General features: G+C 44.8%; 1 long non-coding RNA gene across 1 annotated transcript in view; it reads left to right on the top strand.

The window, feature by feature from the left end:
- Positions 1–21,590, top strand: part of LOC118988946 (uncharacterized) — a 126,338-nt gene that overhangs the window by 31,925 nt on the left and 72,823 nt on the right. Inside the window, exon 2 of the long non-coding RNA XR_005066888.1 lies at positions 2,143–2,236. This is a non-coding gene — a long non-coding RNA (uncharacterized LOC118988946). The remainder of the gene's footprint in view (positions 1–2,142; positions 2,237–21,590) is intronic.

The following is a 21,590-nucleotide window of genomic DNA, read 5'->3' as shown; positions in this document are numbered from 1 at the left end:
ACCAACTTCCTGAACTTACTGAAAACTAAACCTTAATTTCAAGGGCAGAACGAACCCTAAAGATTATCTAACTCTCCATAACCCTCATTTTACAAATGAGAAAGTTACCCTGTAGTTTTAAAATCCTACCATTTTTTTCATATGCAGTGATTAGATTATTTACATTTTAAAATAAGATAAAAAGATTGGGACTGGCCCCTGCTAGTTAATATTTCTTTAAATCACTTGCTTTTGAGCATCTGTACAGGTCGTCAGCCCAGTATTTCACCTTAGAGCCAGGATGAAAATGAAAGCAATGGCAGTTTCAGATGAAATCATGTATGTGTACACATAGGTGGACATCTGTAACTATCTTTCCTATATGATCCCATGAGCATCAGTCCTGTCTGTGTTCCATAAACTTCTCTTTTTCTAAGTGCAGTGGACAATAGATCTCAGCAAAGTTGCTTTTGATACCAAGTCTGTTCTTCTGATTAACCCCTTCCCCCTCTGCCTTCAATATCTCATGTCCCCCCCCCCCCATTCTGCAGATAACCACCCTGGTAAGGGAGAAAAGGCCAGGCTATATGGGTCTTGCCACAGCTCCCGAAGCCAGCATGGAGGCACTGTGTTTGCTGTGTCAGCATCACTGCCAATGGCTTTGCCTGCTCTGCCCATGTGTAGGGAACCATTTGGGCCACTTAAAACCATTAAGACTTTAATTTTTGACTTGTAGTAGGCAAGCACACTCTAACCCAAGAAGAAACTAGATTTACTGTCATTTTCAGTTTATAAAGTAAGATTCCAAGGCCTGAAATTCTCAGAAGTATCTTCTAATGGGTTCTTTTATTTTCCCCACTTATTAGAAATCATCAGAAACTTGATATCAACATTATGTTTTTCAAAGTGTGCATATATTTGATTTGATTTTGAAAGATCTAAAATGGTCTCCACATTTTAATAATGGTTTTATTGTCCTGGAATAGTCATTGACTCTCTGCAAAAGGGCGTATTTCTGCATGTGAACCAGAGCAGCTTCACAAATGTTAGATGTTTTCTTTGAAAACAGTGCCAGACCCAGGCTTTCAATGTTGGGTTGAGGGTCTGAGAACTTGGAGGGCAGTCTGCTGACAGAGGGAGAACTCTGGGGTCAGAGAGAGCTTATCACACTCCCGTTAACCACGGTCTAGCTGTGTGTTCCAGTGAGCTTCCTAACATCTCAAGCCGATCTAACATGAGAATTATATTTCCTGTCTTTGAGGAGTAAATGAGAAAATGGGCCCACAGTATCTAATAGACTCTGGCTTCTCAGATATTCAGTAATGGTAGTTATTATTTGTGCTGTTCTCGGTCTGAAAATGCTTACTCTTGTCACTATCCTCACCCAAAATAAAAAGTGTGACTCTGGGAGGCTGTAAGGACCCAGGGAGAGAGGGCATTCCAGGTAGAGGGAAGGAATATATGCACAGTGGAAAGCATAGAATTTCATGTTTCATTTTTCCTCCCACAGAATTGCTAAAATTGGAATGAATATGGTTGGTGGTTAGACAGAGTTGAACTTGTGTTTCAGAGGAATTCTTTCCCTTTTCTTCAGTTTCTCCAGTTTCTCCTGCAAACCTGGAAAACAGGAACTATCAGAAACATCTCCCCTTCCTCTTCCCACCTTTCTGTCTTAGCCCTGATCTGGCCCTAGGGAAGCCGTCTGACTTTGAGGTCCTCGTTTGGCTCAGCAGGCAGAGCCTCGATTGATTCTGGAGTGCTTGCCTGCAGTCCGCACCTTCTGTTGACAGCGGTGATCACTGCCTGATAGGCAGGCAGTGTCCCTGGGTGTTCGTGCGCCCTCCGACTCATCTCCTTTTGTGGGTGGTCTTTGTAGGCCAGAGACCTAGGGGCTGACTCAACTTTCACACACTTAACCTTGTTCTGTAATTTTTATCAAAGTATAGACTTTTATTTCAAAAGCACTACAGCTTTGAGTAGACACAATAGGTGTGTAGCTCCAGGACTGTTCCTCAGCTGAATTGCAGCGTGGGCAGTGCCTGTGTGCACAGCCTCCGCTGGCTGAAGGAGTACAGCTCCTGTCGGGAAACCCGTTGTTCCCATTAGGTCAAGGGCATGCTCTCAGGTCCACTAACCACACCTTCTGTCCTCTTTCTTGTGCAGGGAAGCTGCTGTGGAGACTCAGGCCAACGTGCATGCAGAAGCCGTCTGGACATTTGTCTGACCCACGTTGACATTCAAGGAGTCCCAGAGTGCGGTATGTTAATATAGACAGGGAGTCTTGTGCTTACCTTAGGACTGTAAAGGTTACCTGAAAACAGGTGGGACTCGGGATGCTGGGACGTCTGATGTTCTTTTCTACCAGCTTTTCTTGTTTTTGATATTTAGGTGCTTCAGTTTTACTTCATTGTGTAATTGATTAAATATGCACATTAAGCTGATACATCGATTATGACTTTTTCTTACATCTTTACACTAATGAGAACAATATATATAAACTCAATACTTCAGAAACAAACCAAATCAAGCTGAGGGCTTTAAGCCTAAATCACATTTATATTTCTACACAGTGTTTTAGCTTCTTTTTTCACTCCTGAGATTCACATGGTTCCTTACACGTTTCAGGCTCTTCCACTCAGATTCTTTAATTGTGGCCTCATAAAAACTCTAAAAACTAATTGGTGCGTAGTACCTAATGAGCCTTGTGTGTAAGCCATGCATTCTGCCTTTCCCTTAGTCCGTCAGCTCGAGCCTGTGTCGGACTCAGAGTGTAGAGGGTCAAAAGTGACAGTTTTTGAAATCTGTCGTTCTTTTGTAAAATTCCTCTTCACTAGTGATCTATTATTCATGGAGAGGCAGATTGATGATAATGTTTAGCATGTGTTCCATGTTTGCTTTCTGTCAGGGCCACTTTGTATAACTTTCTGCTACTATCTCTTTGTTATCTTATCTCACTGTAGCCTTAAAAAGGAAGTACCACTACTTCCCTATAGACGTGAGGACCAAGGCTGAAGGAGAGGCTCAGGTCACACTGATTTCAAAGAATTCACTGAGAACTGCAGTCCTTTCTGACATCAGAGTTTTCTTTTTCCCTGGTGGCTCATCGTAGGCAGTCATATGTATCCCTTTTAAAATCTACCTGGAGATGTAATCTCATTATTTTCCAACTCCATTAAAAAGTAGCATTACCTTGACCAGTGTATTGGAGACACCTCTGTCCCTGTTCCATGACCTTGAGGTACACACGTGACTTTTTTGGACCTCTGCTTTCTCTTCTAATGAGTGAGTGGGACTGGGAAGTGCTACTCGTATATATAAGACAAATTTAATCCCCATCAGGACTGTGAGACATGAACCAATCATTGGACCTAATGTTCTCTATTTGCTACACAATTTTTAATTGTTGAAAAATTACACATTTCTTAGGCATTATCTCCTTTGTCTCCTTCACTTTCCAGTGGTAACATCATCAGAAGCTTATCTCCTGAACGTTGTCATTCCCACTAATATTGAACTGCCAGAGAGATAGATTTTTTTAACTTTAGTTTTATTTACATAATTAGCATATGTCCGTTGTAGAAAAATGAGAATACTATGATGCATATGTATACACGAATAATAAAAAATTAAAACACTGGCATTAATGTTTTGGTTTGAGATTCTTCACAGTGTTTTTCTTTGCACATATAATTTTAAATTAAGATGGACTATACATTTGTTCTTTATTCCTTTTTTATGCATCATTCATATTTTTCTATATCAATAGGTGCATTTCTGTAACATTTTTTTGGTAGACAGTATTCCACTTTATAGCTATGTAAAAATATATCTAAAAATTCTCTATTGTAATTTTTCTCAGTTGAATTTTTTAAATTTTGCTTTATAAAAAAGGTTTTAATGATCAATATTTTATGTAAAACTTTTTACACTGTTAATTATTTCCACAACATACAGTACAGTACCCAAGTCAAAGATATGTACATTTTAAGACTGTACATTAAGAATTATAATGCTTTCAAAATGCTCTTCCACTTGAATGTCTTGTCACGTGTCTGTATGTCCTCTGTGACTTTAAACATAGCAGTGTGAGGATGGCCTGACATTCCATATACAACTTCCATGAGTTTGACTTTAAGAAAAAGTAATCTCAGGCCCTGGCTGTTATAGCTCAGTGGTTTGAGCATAGGCCTGTGAACCAGAGGATCACGGTTCGATTCCCAGTCAGGGCACATGCCTGGGTTGCAGGCCAGTTCCCTGCAGGCCTGTTCCCGGCAGGGAACGCACGAGAGGCAACCATACATTAATGTTTCTCTCCCTCTCTCCTTCGCTTCTAAAGATAAATAAATAAAATCTTAAAAAAAAAAAAGAAAAAGTAATCTCATAGTGTGAGGTTTAAAAGATTAAAATTTTATTTCAATATATATTATGAAAATGTTAAGAACTTATTTCCAAATCGTACACTTTGATCCACTTGTTCAGATATTAATTTAGCATATGAAGTATCTACTGTGTATGAGACATTAAGCTAGACACTGTTGATATGTAATGTGTAGGACATGGCCCGTGATTTTGAGGTGTTTCTTCTTTAGCAAAAGAATCCACACTTACTTTGAGTGCTATATATATAGTGTGAAAAGCACTGTGACAAATTTGCTTTAAGAATATAAGCTCATTATTAGTTATTTAATACAGTGACTATGATTATTCTTGATGCCTAATCCTGTTTCAAGTCCACGATCATTGGAGGAAGGTTGCATTGTGTGCCTTCTACTGCGCTACAGAGGCTGCCATCTGAACACCCCTGCCCCGCCCCTCCCCAAATTGTGGTGAGGAAGGGTTTTTGACTTCTTGAATATTTCCGGAAATGAGTACTTTACTATGCACCAAAGCAGCCCATCCCATTGTTGTTTTGTGTTAATGGTTGAAATATTATTCATAATACTTTTGGAGAAAAATTATGATTTTATATTATATACCAATTGTTTGTCACTTTAGCCTCTGGGGAGATTTAGAATGAGATCAGTTCAACTCACTCCAATTCAAGGGCAGTATTTTAAGAATCTGCTATTGTCAGACACTGTTCTAGCTGCTCAGGGCTAATTTCTGTCTCATTGAACAGTATTCCAAATATTTGATGGTAGTTATATTTTCCTCAATATAAGAGTTAAATAACTTACCCTTTTCAAGGTAATTAAACTGTTACTAGAGTAAGTCTGAAAGTTTCTATAAAGCGATGAATTTGACCTCAATTTTTGACAACACTCCTGGGCTACTGGAGAGTTCTCCCCAGTTGACCATGAAGATAGCGATGCCCACCCTCTTTGTACAGATTACCAATGATTGTGTTAAAATGCAAACAAAGTCATTTGCCCCAAACTATTGGTGATTATGATATGAAAAGCCTTTCCTGGTATGTGAATTTGGTATAAAAGATGAGTCTGAAATAAAAATAGGGGATCTAGGCCATCTGTCCTGAATCTGCCGCTTTCAGCGAGCCACTGAATTTTGTAAGACCTTGGTTACTTCATCTGTAAAGTGAAGGATACAGTGCTCTGTGGGCACTCTGATTCCAAATGGTAGGTTGGATTCTTGTGTGTAGGGCGTCTGGATTCTGAATTACATAGCTCTGATGCACTCAGGTTGTGGGTATGTTTTCTGGAAGGTTCCTTTCACACAGGCAGCACGTATGTGTGTGCCACTGCAGTAGAACTGAGAGGCTGACAGCTCTCCATGGTGGGGAGCACTGTCTCCCACATCCAGGTGGAGAGAGCTGGAGAAAGAAGGCTGTGGACTGTGTGTGCTACTTGCTGCTCAGTCAGCTCTGACTCCTGGTGACCTGGTGAATGAGTGACATCTGAAATGTTATGTCCTCACATCCCTGCTCAGCTCCTGTGGACGACTCCTGAGGCCTCTTTTGAGGAGTCACCCCATCTCAGAACTGACCTCCCTCTCTTCCTGCTGCCTTCTGTTTTTCCAGCATTATTGTCTTTCCTAAAGAACCCGAAGTAGGATGGCTTCTATTTTGTTGTTTTTGCTTCCAGAGACATTTCAGGGTTACTTTGCTCCAGGACCCACTGGTCATCTTTCTGGAGGTCCAGGGTTCCACAGAGCTCTCCTCCAACACCATGTTGCAAATGGGTCACCATTTTTCCTATCAGTATGTTCACTGTCCAGCTTCATATCCATATGTAGTAACTGAGAAGGCAAGGGTGTGGATGGTTTTAGTCTTGGTCTCTAATGACACGTCTGGGCTCCTGGTGCTCTTCCCTGATTCTTCTGCTGCTGCCCCTGGTACTCAATGTCATGTTGGAGAGTCAGAGCTGAGTTCAAGTCACCCAGTTTGTAGCTGCTGACCTCTGGACTGCACTGTTGTCAGGGGTGGGGAGGGGTGCTGTGAGAGACTTTCCTGCTCCAAACTCCAAAGGAGTTTGTGGAACACTTGGTTATCATAGAGGCAAATACTATCAGGGCAACTTAGCAAAAATATAGGAACAAAAAACCACATTAACCCATGAACATTGTGAACTCTGCATATGAGCATGAGTATTACATGCTTGAAACCCTTCTATAAAGAGAAGCTTCTTAGAGAAATGAATACTTTCTATTTTAGCTCACAAATGTGTTTAATTGTTCATGAATATTAAATTTTTAAATTTTGTGAATGATTATATTTATTATTTCTTTATTTTACCCTTTTCTGATAGTTGGTTTTACTACTTCTTATATATTTCTCATAAGAAATATATATCTTGTATATTTCAAATTCCATAAAATTGACCACATTTAAGCTTTTGTTTCATTGGCCTCTCATCCCCATCCTTGACTTGATGCTGCATGCTGGTCTCTGCTTCATCAGTAGGTACACATTGTAGGGACAGCCAGCTAACAACAGCTTTCCACTTGACCTTCACAGATCTTGTTCTCTGGCTAGAAGTAAGTGAAAGAAGATGTCAGTGCCTAGTGTCCAGAGTCTGCCAGTTCGAGGATACAAATGAAAAACTCTTATAAACACAGATCAGCCAAGGGATATAAAATAGAGGCTTGTACTCACCTCAGATCTAACCAGCTGATAAACTTGGAGGTGTAATTAAATGGTCAGGTAAAGCAACCGGGCCATGGAGCAAGGAGCCAGTGGAAGTTTGAGGGAGAGTTTTTTTGGGTAAGTATACTTTATTGATTATTTTATTGAGTTGTCCCATTGTTTTTCTCTGCTGTATTCCCCTCCACCCTGCACCCCCCTTCCAGCCAGCATTTCCCCCTGCTTAGTTCATGCCCATGGGTTGTACATGTAAGTTCTTTGGCTGCTATGTTTCCTGTACTATTCCTACCCTCCCCTGCCTATTTTGTATGTACCATTTATGCTTCTTAGTCCCTGTGCCTTTTCTCCCCCTTCTCCCTCCTCCCCCTCCCCACTGGTAACCCTCCATGTGATCTCCATTCCTGTGATTCTGTTCCTGTTCTAGCTGTGTGCTTAGTTTGGGTTTTGTTTTATTTTTGAAATTCAGTTGTTGATAGTTATGAGTTTGTTGTCATTTTACTGTTCATACTTTTGATCTTCCTTTTCTTAAATAAGTCCCTTTAACATTTCATAATAAGGGCTTAGTGATGAAGACCTCCTTTAACCTGACCTTATCTGGGAAGCACTTTACCTGCCCTTCCATTCTAAGTGATAGCTTTGCTGGGTAGAGTCATCTTGGGTGTAGGTCCTTGCCTTTCATGACTTGAACACTTCTTTCCAGCCCTTTCTTGCCTGCAAGGTTTCTTTTGAGACATCAGCTGATAGTCTTATGGGAATTCCTTTGTAGGTAACTGTTTCCATTTCTCTTGCTGCTTGAAGATTCTCTCCTCTTTAATCTTGGCTAATGTAATTATGATGTGCCTTGGTGTGTTCCTCCTTGGGTCCAACTTCTTTGGGACTCTGAGCTTCCTAGACTTCCTGGAAGTCTATTTCCTTTGCCAGATTGGGGAAGTTCTCCTTCATTATGTTTTCAAATAAGTTTTCCATTTTTGCTCTTCCTTTTCTCCAAGCAACTCGTATGGTTGTGTTGTAGCACTTGTATGTTGGGGCGTGGTCAGAGAGGGAATAGTGCCACTTGCTTGGCTGTTGCTGGGTTTGGTCACTTCCTCTGCTACTCACAAACAAATTGGGCCTTTCTGGTTCTGATTTCCAGGGCGGGGAGTGGGTTTGTGTATTCTGTAGGACCCCTTGAGTTTCTTCAAAGAACTCTCCTGTGAGGCTGGGAGTTTCTCCTGCTGCTGCAACCCTCACAGGTTTTTACAGCCAGAAGTTTTGAGGCTTTATTTCTCTGCACTGGGACCCTGTGTTGTGCTGTCTGTCTCTCTCCCCAGTTGTACCTCCTGGTTTATCTGCATGGGAATGTGCGAGCTGCTACCTCACCTGCTCACCCTCTTCCTGTGCATCCTCTCCCCCGCTCAGCTGCCTGTCTATGCCCCTCCTACCAGTCCGAATGGATGTTTTTTCTTTAACTCCTTGGTTGTCAGACTTCCATACAGTTCAACTTTCTGGCAGTTCTGGTTGTTTTTTGTTTTTAAATTTGTTGTTGTCATTCTTTTAGTCGTGCAAGGAGGCAGAATATATCTACCTATGCCTCCATCTTGGCCTGAAGTCCAAGATAGCACAATTTGAGGAAGTCTTATTGTCTCCCTCTCTCCCTCCTCCTCTCCCCTGCCTCTCTTTCCTGCTGCTGCGTGTGTGTTAAATGATCCATCATGACAATAATATCCTCCATCATGGCAATATAGTGATAACATGGAAGAGGTACTATTTTTCTCCACACTTTAGACAGAAGCTCCATTCAGGAGTTGGCCCGAAATATGGGGAAAGTAAATACCCTTAGCCCTTACAGCATCTCAACCATAGAATGAAGGGAGTTTGTCTTCTGTGCCCAGAGCAGAAACCCTACACAGGGGGACCTACAGTGTCACAACTGTCAAGATTCCAAGGAATATTGAAGGACCAGAGAGCCCTAGAGACTGAGGTCCACTCTGGAGACAGCCCTCCTCTATCTCAGTGATCATTTATACTCGATCGGGGTCAAAGATGGCCAGTGGGGCGATCAGAACTGTTTCCTTCAGCTGGCACCTGAGTCACAGATATGCCGGGGGTGAGGGGTGGGGAACTCAGTGGTGGCCTCTTGGGGAACCAGGCACGCTGGTGAGTAGCAGGCAGAGCTCCACGCCTGGGTAAGGAGTCATGGTGACAACAGCCGGCCGGGGACATGTGATTCAATTAAGAACAGGAACAATGTCCTCTGGCCTTAGCAAGGTCCTAGTTGGTGTACGCCTGCCTTCTGCACGACCTGGCTCTCTGCCTCAAGGTGGCACTTTATCCTTTAACTTTCTCCCACCATGACTCAGTGATCCCCTTTACATGAAACTCAGCTATTCAGATATGACCAGAGAAAAACATTTCATCAGAGTACAGGTTGAGCCCTTATATATTAGAACTTTAAGTATCAACTGCATGGCATTAAGGAATTAGTGCTAATTTGGGGGGTATGTAAATAGTGTCATGGCTCTCGAAAAACAAAGTTATAATTTAGAGTTGTGTGCTGAAAGATTTCTGGATAAAATTATATGATTTCTGGACTTTCCTTCAAAATAATGTAGAAGTAATTATTGGATGGCAGTATAGATGAAATTACATTGGCCAAATGTAACTGATTGATGAATAAATGGTATTATACTTTTCTGTACAGTTTTATATTTGTTTAATATTTGCAACATTAAAATGTCTCAATAAATGGGAAGTTGTATAACATGGTAATGAAGGGGCAGTTCTAACACCAGACTTGTGGGAATAATTCAACCTTTTACCTCTGAAAACTGGGGTAAGGTCCTCTCTGTGCCTTGGTTTCCCCAGCTGTAAAATGTGGATGATAAGTCTGGACTCTTTAGGATCCTTGGGGAGGTGGCATGAGGTGTTCCTGGTGCTCCACCAGGAACACCTCATGCATAGCAGAGCCCTGATGTATGGTCACTCATTAACTTCTACAGAGGTGAATTTTTTTAACCTTCACATGAGGACGTGCTTATTGATTTTAGAGAGACAGGAGGTGGGGGAGAGAGGCAAAGAAACAGCAATTGGCTGCCTCCAGTACGCACTCAGACTGGGGACCAAACCTACAGCCTGGTCATGTGCCCTGACTGGGAATTGAACCCATAATGTTCTGGTGTATGGGATGATGCTCCAGCCAACTGGGCCACCTGGCCAGGGCTAAATTCCTCCTATGGAATTTTGCATTTATATTCCACTTGGAATTTCTTATATAAGCAGTTGTTTGTAGAAAAGTTCCTTAATATTGAATATGAAAAACATTTCAGAATTAATAGTTTCCTTTTCTCTTTAAAAATCAAAAGCAGTAATTTAATAATTATTGACTTTTATGACTTGGTAACATTGAATATATTTTTAAAGGTATTTAAAGAAATGCTAAAAGGTGGCTTTTAAAACTTGCTAAGAATATTTTTCTTCAAAACAGTATAGCTTAATAGATTATGCAGATTAGCCACGACACGTACCATATCTTGAGTATTTCATTGCTTTTTCTTTCTTTTTCTTTTGCAAAAGGTAAATAACTGCATTTTTTCTATAAAGACAATGTTCGAATAGCCACTTACAGTTTATCCTTACATAACACTTGAGAGGTAGCAACCTTATAGTTTCATAATTAATCCTACAGTGTTCTCCTTTCTCATATTATTTAAACCCTAACTCGTAGCTGTCCTAAGAAAGGAATCAGTATTGGGAATTTAGACAACTGTCTTTTCCAAAGAAGACAGTTCTGCTGGTAAGGGTTTTAGAAGCATGAAAGTATTTAGAACAGTGGCTGTTCATTATTTTCTCCATTCTTGCCATCTTTTCTCTATGTGAGGTCTGTTTTTTTCCTCCCTCCCATTTGGGATTGTGTGTCCAACCTGTGGGAGTCCAGTTCTCATTTCAGTTGGTAAAAGGGAACTGAAGTGTTCCCACGTGGTGTATGTTTTGAGCCACCGTTGCGTACAGATCACTGCACCAGAGAGTGGGGCCGAGGAGATGAGCAGGGACCAAACATTCAGAAGGTTCATCAAGGCTCAGCTGGTGAGGCCAGGGCAGACGGGACAGCGAGTGCCGGTGCCATGCCTCAGGGCCAGAGGGGCTCCGGGGAGGGTGTCATTTGGATGGGCAGAGCTTGGAGGGTTTCCTCCAAGGATGTGGATTAAATGGGCCTGGGAGTCCGCTATGGAGAACAGAAGTCATGAAGAAGGGTGGGGGCGTCTGGGTTCCGAGGGCGGCGTGGGAAGGGTTCTGTGAACCCAGCTGTGTGCACCCTGCTTTCAGGTCATACACCAGGTAAACTACCGGCACAGTGCTCACATTTCCCTAACTTCAGTCATAGACAAACCCTAATGAATAGAAATTTCTGTTATTTTTGAAGGAAACCTGAAACAGTTTGTCTTTCCTCGGCATGTAGACTCTGAGGTCCTCCTGTGTGTTGGACTGTGCTGAGTATGAAACCCCAGGCATGCTTCCTGAAGCACTCACGTTCCAGAAGCACACTGATGCTTGTCGCACACCTGAGACAGCAGAACCCACAGTGGGGGTGTGAGCTGTGAGCTGGCAGAGAGGGAGATGGGTTGGGGATGGGGAGAAGCATCCTCCGGATTGTATGGAAGAGCAAGGAGGGTTCTCCCCGGGCAGAGCACCTCCTCCTGACTGGGGCGCAAGAACAGAGCACGATGCTGTGGGGGTTTGCTACTTACTTGTGGAAGGTAAATGTGGGAAAATGGCTGAGAGGAGGGTGTGGAGGAGACGATCCCATGCTGAGTTGTCTGGAATTTATCTTACAGGCAGCAAGGAAGGGTGTAAGTGTGGGGGTGGAAGCATTTGTGGGCCCACTGCAGTACGAGGGAGGTGGAGAAGGCCCCCCAGAGCAGCATCTGAGTCTCCCTGGCGCCACCTCCATGCGGTAGGAAGCACTGCATGGAGCACTGCACTGTCCGGGGTCTGAGCCCACGTCTCTCAGCTCAGTGGCCCCAGGGAAACTGCTCACTGCGGCAGGCCCTGCTGTTCACATCCGAAACAGCTGGACCAGTGGGCGTCCCTAGTTTGGGGTGCTGATGCTTGGAGCATCACACAGGCAGGAAATCAGCGTCTTGGGACTGGAGACACCTCACAGTGCAGGGTCGCAGAGGCTAGAATGGGGTTGGAAGAAATTTGCTTCCTTCTGTTTAGGTTGGAGATGGAATTCCCGAATGGCATGGCTCCATCTACTTGATGTTCCCAAACACACATCCTCACATTTCTACTGTGTAGTACATACCATACGTACAGATGTGCACTCACATGTAAATGCACATGTGTGCCACACAACTCACATGTATGCATGCATGCACACCACACAGACACGAATACACACATTTATTATAATGGTGTCTTTAAATTCTCTTTCCAAACCAAACCAGTCTACCCAGTGGAGCCCCAGTCACCCCTAAAGACCAGGCTGAAATGGCCGCTCGTGTTGACACCCCTCCAGTGCCCCCAGTCACCACCCTGTGCCCATACGCTGCTGCCCTGCTGCTCTTCACAGCACTTCATACATTCCTGGGACAGTGTTGAACTGACTCCTTACATTGCCATCAACTTTCCTGGTCCCAGCATCTCCCTTGGAGCACAGATTAAGGGCCCTAGATCTCCAATGGGGGCTGATGGCTGATGGAGTGACCCTGACCCAGCCAAGGGCTCTGGCTCAAGTGCCCATTGACCTACTCTGTGATGTGTTCACACACAAAGATATTCTTACATCAAGCCCAAATCTCCTAGAGCATAAATATGTACAATTTGGGCTGACTAAAAGTAAAAAAGCTAATGGTTTTTACACTTTAAGAATGATTAAAAGTACTCCTTTTCCTGATTCTCCTAACATTTTTTGAAAGAAAATTTAGTTTAGTTGGGGTGTGGTAATTCAATGCTGACATTTAAGCACTTTGAATGAAGGTGTCCTCCCTTCCATTTCCCTGCATACAAAGGGACCACACTGAGCCTGAAGGTGCCCCTCACCTTCACCTGGGGCAGCTTGCAGGCCAGCAGGCTTGCTGCAGCCCTGCTTGTCCTGTGGGTGGCTTCCTGCCTCCTCCAGAAACTGGCTCTGGGTGCAGGGTGCCAGAAAAAGAACTGGGTTTTAGGAGGAAATGGATACCTTTCCAGGTGAAGACTGGAGTCTTTTCAGGCAAGGTGCATTGAAGCATTGCAAGATAAGCTAGCCCCACGTTTTGTGGGGTATGTCTAATAGGGTCGGGATGACCTCTGGCAGTCCACTATCCATACTGTTCTCCATTGTCTCCAAACATCATATCAGTGAGCACTCATCTGTTCGTGTGCTTTAATCTGATGTGAAACCCCTCTTCTTATTGCTTGTTTCCTTTCATGTAGTATTCAGCTTTCTCCTCACTCGCTGAGTATTAATCATTTTACATTATTCATTTTTTGCTTGAAAAAATTAGTGATTACAGTCATTCCAACAATGGAATAGAAAATAAAACCACTGCCTTTTCAGAGGTACATCTCAGTGTGTGCATGTTTGGGGGGCAGTCCACCAGCAAACAGGCGAGTACACATGGTAGTGGACGGGGATGAGTCTGTGAAGCAAACTGAAGCAGGAAAGAGGGAAATTATGAGTTGGGGTCAGGGAGTCAAGGCCAGTCGGTGGCTTGAGGCCAAGGTCAGAAAGAGTAGGAGAGTAGGCCTGCCATGGGCCTCTTGGCAGCAGCGTGTGGGGCGGGGGGGTGGGGGTGCAGCATGCTGCAGAGGCCCTGGGGCAGGTCCCAGAGACAGTGTGGGGCCAGCAGTGGGAGAAGACTGATGGGGTGGGGGGGGCGGCGTGCACATGACAAGACCAAGGGCCTCAGCTGCCATGTGTGTGGATGGAAAGCCACTAGAAAGTTCTGGCAGAGAGGTGACCTAATGAGATTGGCATTTTCAGAGGGTCCCTCTGGTTGTGGTTGGAGAGGAGAGGCGAGTGTGGGAAGGGAATTGAGCATGAAGGTTGTCACAGTCACATAAGCAGGGGATGGCTTTAAGTCGGGTGGGGGTGGCGATGATGGAGACAGAAATATGGTTGGGAGGAACAGGATTTGCTGATCGAATGGGCATGGAGGGTGAGAAAAGAGGCACCAAAGGTGACGTGAGGCTTTGAAGGGGTCTGGAAGTGGAGATGTCTGTGAGTACTGGATGGAGAAATGAAGTATGTAACTGAACTTGCACTTCAGTGGAGCCACCAGTTCTGAAGATGAAAGTTTATAATTGTTGGGGTACAGGTGACAGTGAAGTCCAAGGAGTAAACTCACAGAGGAGAGAAGTGGTCTCGAACCTGAGCGGTGAGACCCTCCACACCCAGGGTATGAGGTGCCATAGCTTCCAGTGAAGGGGCCCTGCCAGGCAGTGTGGACAATGGAGGGGAGGTCAAGGCAAGCTGAGGAAAAAGGTTGTTGAATGCTGCAGGTGGCTGAATAGAGAGCACTGAGAATCCTCCCCGATGAGTCATGTCCAGGTCATTGCCAGCCTGACCACAGCACTGATAGTAGGCCTGGGGCTTCCTGGTGTGAGAGGACAGAAGGAGAAAGGATTTGGGGGTGGTGAGTATGAGCAGTCTTGTGTAAGAGTTCTGCCGTGTAGGTGGCAGGTAAGTGGGACACAGCTGGAGGTAGGTGCAGACTCCAGTGAGGAGTCTGCTGGCATTGCTTTTCTTTTCAAAGAAGAGAAATGGCAGAACCTCTGAGCATGAAGATGGGAAGGCTGCAGAGTAGGGGGAGAGGGGAACCCAGCACACAAGCAGAGTGGTGGCCACAGGCAAAAGCAGCCATTTGGCACCATCAGGGTGGAAGCCAGCCATAGGTGCTGATTTCTCAGGGACCTGGGTGTCCGTTGATCACCAGTAGTGAGCAGAGTGGAAGAGACGGGGGAATTTTGAGGAGAGCAAGCATAGAACCTAGCGAGGGTGTGAGAGGTGAGAGACACTGAGGAGGTAGGAAGGCCAGTGCCTGGCTGTCCCAGGGAGAAGGGGCTTGAAATGCATTTGATGAGTGTAAGAAAGGGAAATGGTGCTAGCTGGAGCATAGGGCACTGGATGTGGAGCCCATAGCAAGGATACAGCTACTGGTGTGAACGAGGTCTCAGGTGTGCCCATGGAAGTGTGCGACTGAGGAAGGGAGAGGAATGAGCACATTGGAGAAGCCAGGATCACGGGAGGTGGTGGCACAGTCACAGAGGGAGAGAATGTGTCCCAAGCCCAAAGATGCCTGCAACAAAGGAGGCTGTGAGGAAGCCAGGCCTGAATGCACAGGGTTCAAAGGTCTGGGCTTTATTTGCCTAAAGGAGAGATGCAGTGACCTCGGGGCAGCAGAGACATGCACATGTGTGTACACACATGCACACACACAGAAGCATGTCTGTAAGCAAGGCTTTCCCACCAGGCCCACCCCCATCGCTGCACTTCACTGCATCATTATTATGGAAGCAGGAAGGGAGAAAGAGCCATGGGATTCTTGGCATTGGTAAGAAATTCGTGTATTTTAACAGACATGATAAAGTCAGCAAAGTGATTAAGAAGGAAAGAAAAATGAAATGGGCCAAGCTTCAGCTAATTTTGAAAAGAGGAAGGTTGTTATTAACGTGACAGTGCTGTGCATTGCACTCTGTTCTGTCTCCGCACCCTTTGAACTGGTCCAGCGGACGCATGGCCTTGCGTCCTGGTTGAGCTGGAAGGGGGCTCCAGGGCACCCAGAGGCCATGCTGTATTTTCTTTATTAACTGCTTTGCTTGATTGCCTGTAGTCTGTAATGTCCCTTTATTGCTATACTTAAAAAATGCTTGCATGCAATGAGTGTCAATTAGGGAGATTGGTTATAATTTTTTCTCTGCTTGTTTGTCACCTTTTTGGTCTGACCTCAGTGGACTGATCCATGATTAAATGACAATTCTTTCCTTTCCTTTTCATTGCATCCCTATGTCTGGCACAAGGCAGGGACTCAAATGTATGTTCAAAGGGGGAAAATAGTTGTATGTGAATACATAATGCACCACGCTAATAAATGAAGAAATGTGATGAAGCAAATACAGGAAGCTCTTGGTCTGATTTCTAATGTAGATTGAAGGCCATAATGCCTTTGAAGGAATTGATAAAGTACTCTGTGATTTGGAGGTAGCAGGATTCCACTTGAGATTCCGCCTTCCTGACTGGAGGAAGGACATTTGGGCAGAGTGTGAGGGGCATTGGAAGTGCCAGAAACCATGAATGTGGGGGGAGAGACTGGAGGAGAAGGATGGCGGGTGTGTAGGACCAGTGTGCTGGGGGCTGTGAATGCTAGGCTGAGCTGTAAGGCCTCACTCAGACCCTCTCCCTGCCTGTGTGCTTGAGCGTAGGCAGGCAGCTTGCAGGCAGATGCAGCTGCAGGTGATCCAGGGGGAAGTGAGAGAGGAATAAACAAAGAGACAGCTGGTGATGGCAGTGACCGGAGACCTGCATGAGAACAAGGCATTTACATTCTTGATCTTGGTTAATCTGCACACCTGTTAAGAGATGGGAGCTTTTTTCCTCGTTGTGTGGAACAAGAGGAGGCAGAGGGTGATCTGTGACTCTTTGTAGCCCACCCAAATCGGGGTAAGTGCAGAGGTGAGGATGCAAGATGAGAAATGGCCATGGCTGCTTGGTATCCATGTGACATTCAAGTGCACGATCACTTTTCTGGTTAACAGTGACAGAGAAATTGATTATTTGGATTTAAGAAAATAAAATTCTTCCATCCAAAGTAAGCATATGTATGAATCAAATGTATATGGTGTTTTGAGAAGTTGAAAAATGACCTGATTTGAAACTCTCATTTCATAAATCTGTTTCAAACATCTTGGAATTTCCATCTGCTATCCCTCCAATCACACTCTTCATTAATATTAATTAGAAGGCTAAATTTTAAATGACAGTCCAAGTCACATATTCAGAGGAAATACTGGGTTCATAAACTTAAAGGGAACTGAAGCGGGTGGGAGTGCAGGGGAGCTGGTCCGAAGCCTCTGTCCTTGGTCCTTTTCTCGTGTAGAGACTTGCTCTGTGGGTGGTGTTCCTTCCATGGTTTCACCGTCACCTTTACAGCGAATGCTCAGGCCCCTGTCTGTAGCTTATGGAAGGCCAGACAGCTCACTCTCATCCCTTTCCGCATGTTTCTGCTTAGATGCCTGTGGGCACCTCTAGCCCAACACGTCCTAGCCACACTCAGCCGCTTTCCACCAAACCTCTTTGGGTTGAGTTCAACTTGTTGAACTGCATGCAGACTGTTGGGTGCAGATCGTAGGGCTACTATGGCTGCCTGGTGCCTTTCATGGCCACACACAAAATCTGGCTCTTCTCTTGGGGGAGATTTCGCCCTGGGTCCCCTGCCCCCTTGTTTCTTGAAGTCTGGTCTGGTGTCACGTGTGCTTTTTGTTTTCTTTTCCTGAAACAGAATGGAAAGCAGGCACTTTATGGCATCACTGTGGTTTCAGATCCAGCTGCCCTCTCCCTGTTCAGGGACCTGGGAAATCCATGTAACCTCTCAAGGAGTTTCAGTTTCTCCATCCGACATGATGGAAATGACACTGCGCCGGCTTCCTGTAAAGATAATGGACGGTGCAGGGAAAGCGCCTGCGGGTATGTCTGCATTCAGTGAGGGCCAGCTGGTGGAAGTGAGGGGCAGCCATGTTGTCATTGTGTAGGTGTTGCTCCCAACTTCATCCTTTGTAAAACAACCTCCCCAGGCATCACCTGTACCTGGGCAGTCTCTGCCCTTCCATCGTTACCTGCACACCTTTCCTTCCTTTCTTTTCTGGTTCATGATCTCCCCCACCTGGATTACTGTTCATCGTGGTGGTGGGACAAGGTCTTACCTGTCCTTCAGGCACTCTTCCTGTGCTATTTTCTTCTCCCCACTGTGCTCCCAATTCCAGTCCCTGTGCCTGCGCCATTTTAAAAGTCCCGTGGGTCTTGGCCATGGGAGTGTTTAGCATACAGAGCCGCGGTTCCGTGTCCTGGCCCCTCGCCCGCTCCACTCCAACAGTGTTCTTACTGCTGCACCTTTGGGTTCCAGATGTAACTCAGCAAAGCCTTGTAGGGTTTTAGGTGCTGTCATCATTACCTCACACGTGGTGTAAATATTGAGGTCCTAACCCCTGAAAGCTCCCAGAACTCCTGATGGAAGTGCCATTGGCATTGTACTGGGGAGAGTTCTTCCCATGGGGAACAGTGTCATATTCTAGAAGAAGCACAGGCTCAGATAAATCTGAGTTTCCAGCCTTGTTCTGCCACGTATTAACTCTGTGAGCTTTGTCAAGTTATATGGCTTTCCTGAGAATCCCTTTATTAATCTATAAAGCGGTCATAATACTAGTACCTGCCTGCAGAGCTGCTGTGAAGATTAAATGAGATGCCACTTGTAAAGCTCTTAAAATGATTCCTGAAACATAATAAGGTTATTGAGGGCTGGGCTGAGCTGTCGGTCACTCAGCATGTGAAGCTCTCATCAGACCCCAGCAAATATTCAGTACATGCCTGGAGCTGTGTCCCCTGTTTCTGTCACCCAACTAAGACCCACCACCCAGTCCTTCTTAGGGTACTTAACACACCCTTCCCGTGCATCAGCTTAGGGCTCTTTGTTGTCTTCAGTGGTATTTCATTCAGGGCTCGTATCAGAGTCCTTTCCACCTTTCATCATCATCACTGTCTGAAGGTAAATACAGCAACTGCCTTCTCTCCAGGTTTTAGGATGATTAAACTTAACCTTCCCCACACTCATGGAGGTGTGCGCCCTTCCTACTAACAGTCTACAGAGAAGGCAACTTCATGGGAAGGGTGAGTCATGTGCTCATGGACATGCAGGCCGTCCTTTTGAATGGTTCGTGCACTGTCCCAGGTCATCTAGGACCCGTTTGGGTCTTGCCAATGGTCCACTCTGCCTGCTGGGTACTGGCACTGGTGCTGCCTTGGAGGCTGCCGGCCATGCCTCTCTGCACCAGGCACTGTGCTGCATGTCTCACCGATGTGATCTCATCTTGGAATTCTGATGGCAGCTCGAAAGGGTGGGAGCGTGGTTCCCATTGTCAAATACAGAAACTGGATTTTAAGTGTCCAAGGTTTTATAGCCATTAAATCATAGAGCAGGAATTTGAACCACAGTCTGACTGCTTCCAAATGTCATGCTTTTACTTATTATCTCTTTTTCTAATTTGTGTTTCCTTTAGCGTTTAATCTGGTATCTCACGCATCAGAAATGCTATTAAGGAAGGGTGCCAAGCTGATCTGGCTTCCCTGGCTTTGCTGTAGATAGTCCTCTGTGCTCTCATCAAGCACAGCTCAGTTTCTTCTCTAGAGGTCTCAGGAGTTGCTAGCACCTGAACTCAGTGGCAGCACTGACCTTTCAGTAACACTCAAGGCCTAGCTTCATCTCACCATCCTGGCACCCCTACTTCTTTAGGGCTTCTGGAGGTGTGCTCTCAGCAGACAAGAGTCACTTATGCAGGGAAATGACACTGTGGCCCTTCTGGTCATAGGTCAGTGTTGCAGGGAAAATGGGGTTAAGTCCATGGAAATCACCCACAGCAGAAGTAAGGCATTGTCTCCTCAGCAGATTAATATTAGGTTATATGAGCACAGGACTATGGCCCTATATTCGATAGTATACAAAGAGGTTTGGGGAAGGCAGAATTGAAGGGCTTAGAGCCTAGGATTTCTATTGATGCCACAATATGGTGTGTGGATCTCAACAAAGAAGGTGTCAGACCCTGGGCATATGGGCTGGGCGCCAGGCCGTGCTGCAGAAAGTGGGCAGCACAGACACGGGTCTCTATGACGATTCACCAGGAGGGCACACACCTTGCTTCTCAGGCTGCATGAGTCCAAGACCTGGAGACACGGAATGAGCACACAGTGACAGCAGGCCAGTGCCTGAATCCAGACACTTCATTGGAATGAACTTGAGCTTCTGAGTCATGTCCTGGTTCAAATCCTGACTGTGTGCCTGCTGGCCAGGGGTCTCTGGCCAAGCAGGTTCAACTTCCTGAACCCAGTTTTTTCAAGTAAGAGGCAGGGATATAAGATGCATAAAATTGTTGGCAGATAGCAAGCACGTAAAAATTCTGTCCCCTCTGACATGTAACTTCCTGGAAATTCGGAGCATTGAAGATCTCGGTGTCAGGAATCAAGTTAAAGGGTGGAGGGGTCTGTCCTATGCCACCCACCAGACTCCAGGATATGCACTGCTCTCTGCTGTAGGTAAAGCACAGGGAGGGAGGCAATAGTCAGTCCTGGTCCTGAGTTTTGTTAACTAACACTGTGAGGTGCTTAATATCTGTGTGTACAGGGCCTTCCAGAAATGCAGTGCGCAACCATTGCACCAGCTCCTCTGCACCACAGAGGTCATGCAGTGATCTGTGTTTCATGGGGAGACTCCCGGCATCTCGGGCACATGCTGGGATTGGGTATGTGACCTCTTCTTCCTGGGAGCTGTAGAAGGACACCATGAGGTCTGAGCTAGGACTGGGTATGTGGTCCAGGCTGCAGCCAGAGGCAATAGGGTTTGCTTCTCTCCCATTTCAATGTGTAATGAACGTATTATTTCCTTAAATACTAGAAGAGGGGCTATTTATGGAAACAGTAAGCAGTTAACTGAAAAAAGGAGTTACATTTGGACATCCAGGGAAGAATTAAATTTAATTGCCCTCTCCAAAGGCAGCAGTAGTTCTCATTTAAAAGTTCTAAGTTTCTCTGTGTTCTGTGTTTGAAAATTTATCTGTACTTTTTATCTGTTTGGGAAAAAGTAATTTTGTTTACTTAGTGCTATTCTCAATTGAGGAGATAAACTATTTATTACTTATGATGTATGTACATAGTTGCACCTGCCACATAGGTAGACATGAACATCTTTTCCAATTCACTGAAATAAAAACACTTCGGCCCATAACATAATCTATGAAGGGAAAAAATACTCTGTATTAAAAAAAGTATCTTTAGTTATATTCAGTGACAAATTATTTGGTCATTGGTTTGCTAGAAAAATTTATATCAGCAGCAAAGATGATCAGATCAACTGTTATAGTCGCAGCTGTCACAAATATTAATGAAAAGTTTTATTTGGCAGGATATTAAAACAAAATTAGAAAGGTTATAAAGAATTTCAGAAGATTAGGTGGTATGGGAAATATGAATCACTGGAGCCATTCATTCATTATATTACCCTGAAGATAATTTGTCCTGTTTTCCTTTTTTCATTCCTTCCACCAAGGAAGTTTTATTCAGTGCCTATGTGTTAAACACTGTTTTATGTGTTAGAATCCGACAGTGAAAGCAACCAAAAAACATTGCAGGGCCCACAACCCTGCAGCTGTGGCTAAAGAAGGACCCGGCCCTGCTGCCACATTGAGGTGACCCCAAGGTGCCATGTAGTCCTGGTCCTCAAAGCTGGACCCTTTCAGGGAAGCAGTCCTGGCTGGGATGTTTTACAGGGGCTGTGAGACAGTGTAGTTGAATTTAACCCATTTCAATTTGTTTCCACATGAATTTGTAAAATTTATTTTTATTCTGTTAAGG

This window comes from Sturnira hondurensis, unplaced genomic scaffold (genome assembly GCF_014824575.4).
Source record: "Sturnira hondurensis isolate 20B ecotype Veracruz unplaced genomic scaffold, ASM1482457v3 Scaffold0006413, whole genome shotgun sequence".
In the NCBI taxonomy this organism is placed as follows: domain Eukaryota; kingdom Metazoa; phylum Chordata; class Mammalia; order Chiroptera; family Phyllostomidae; genus Sturnira; species Sturnira hondurensis.
The sequence above is the reverse complement of the archived record's forward strand: the minus strand, read 5'-3'. Positions and strand labels throughout refer to the sequence as shown.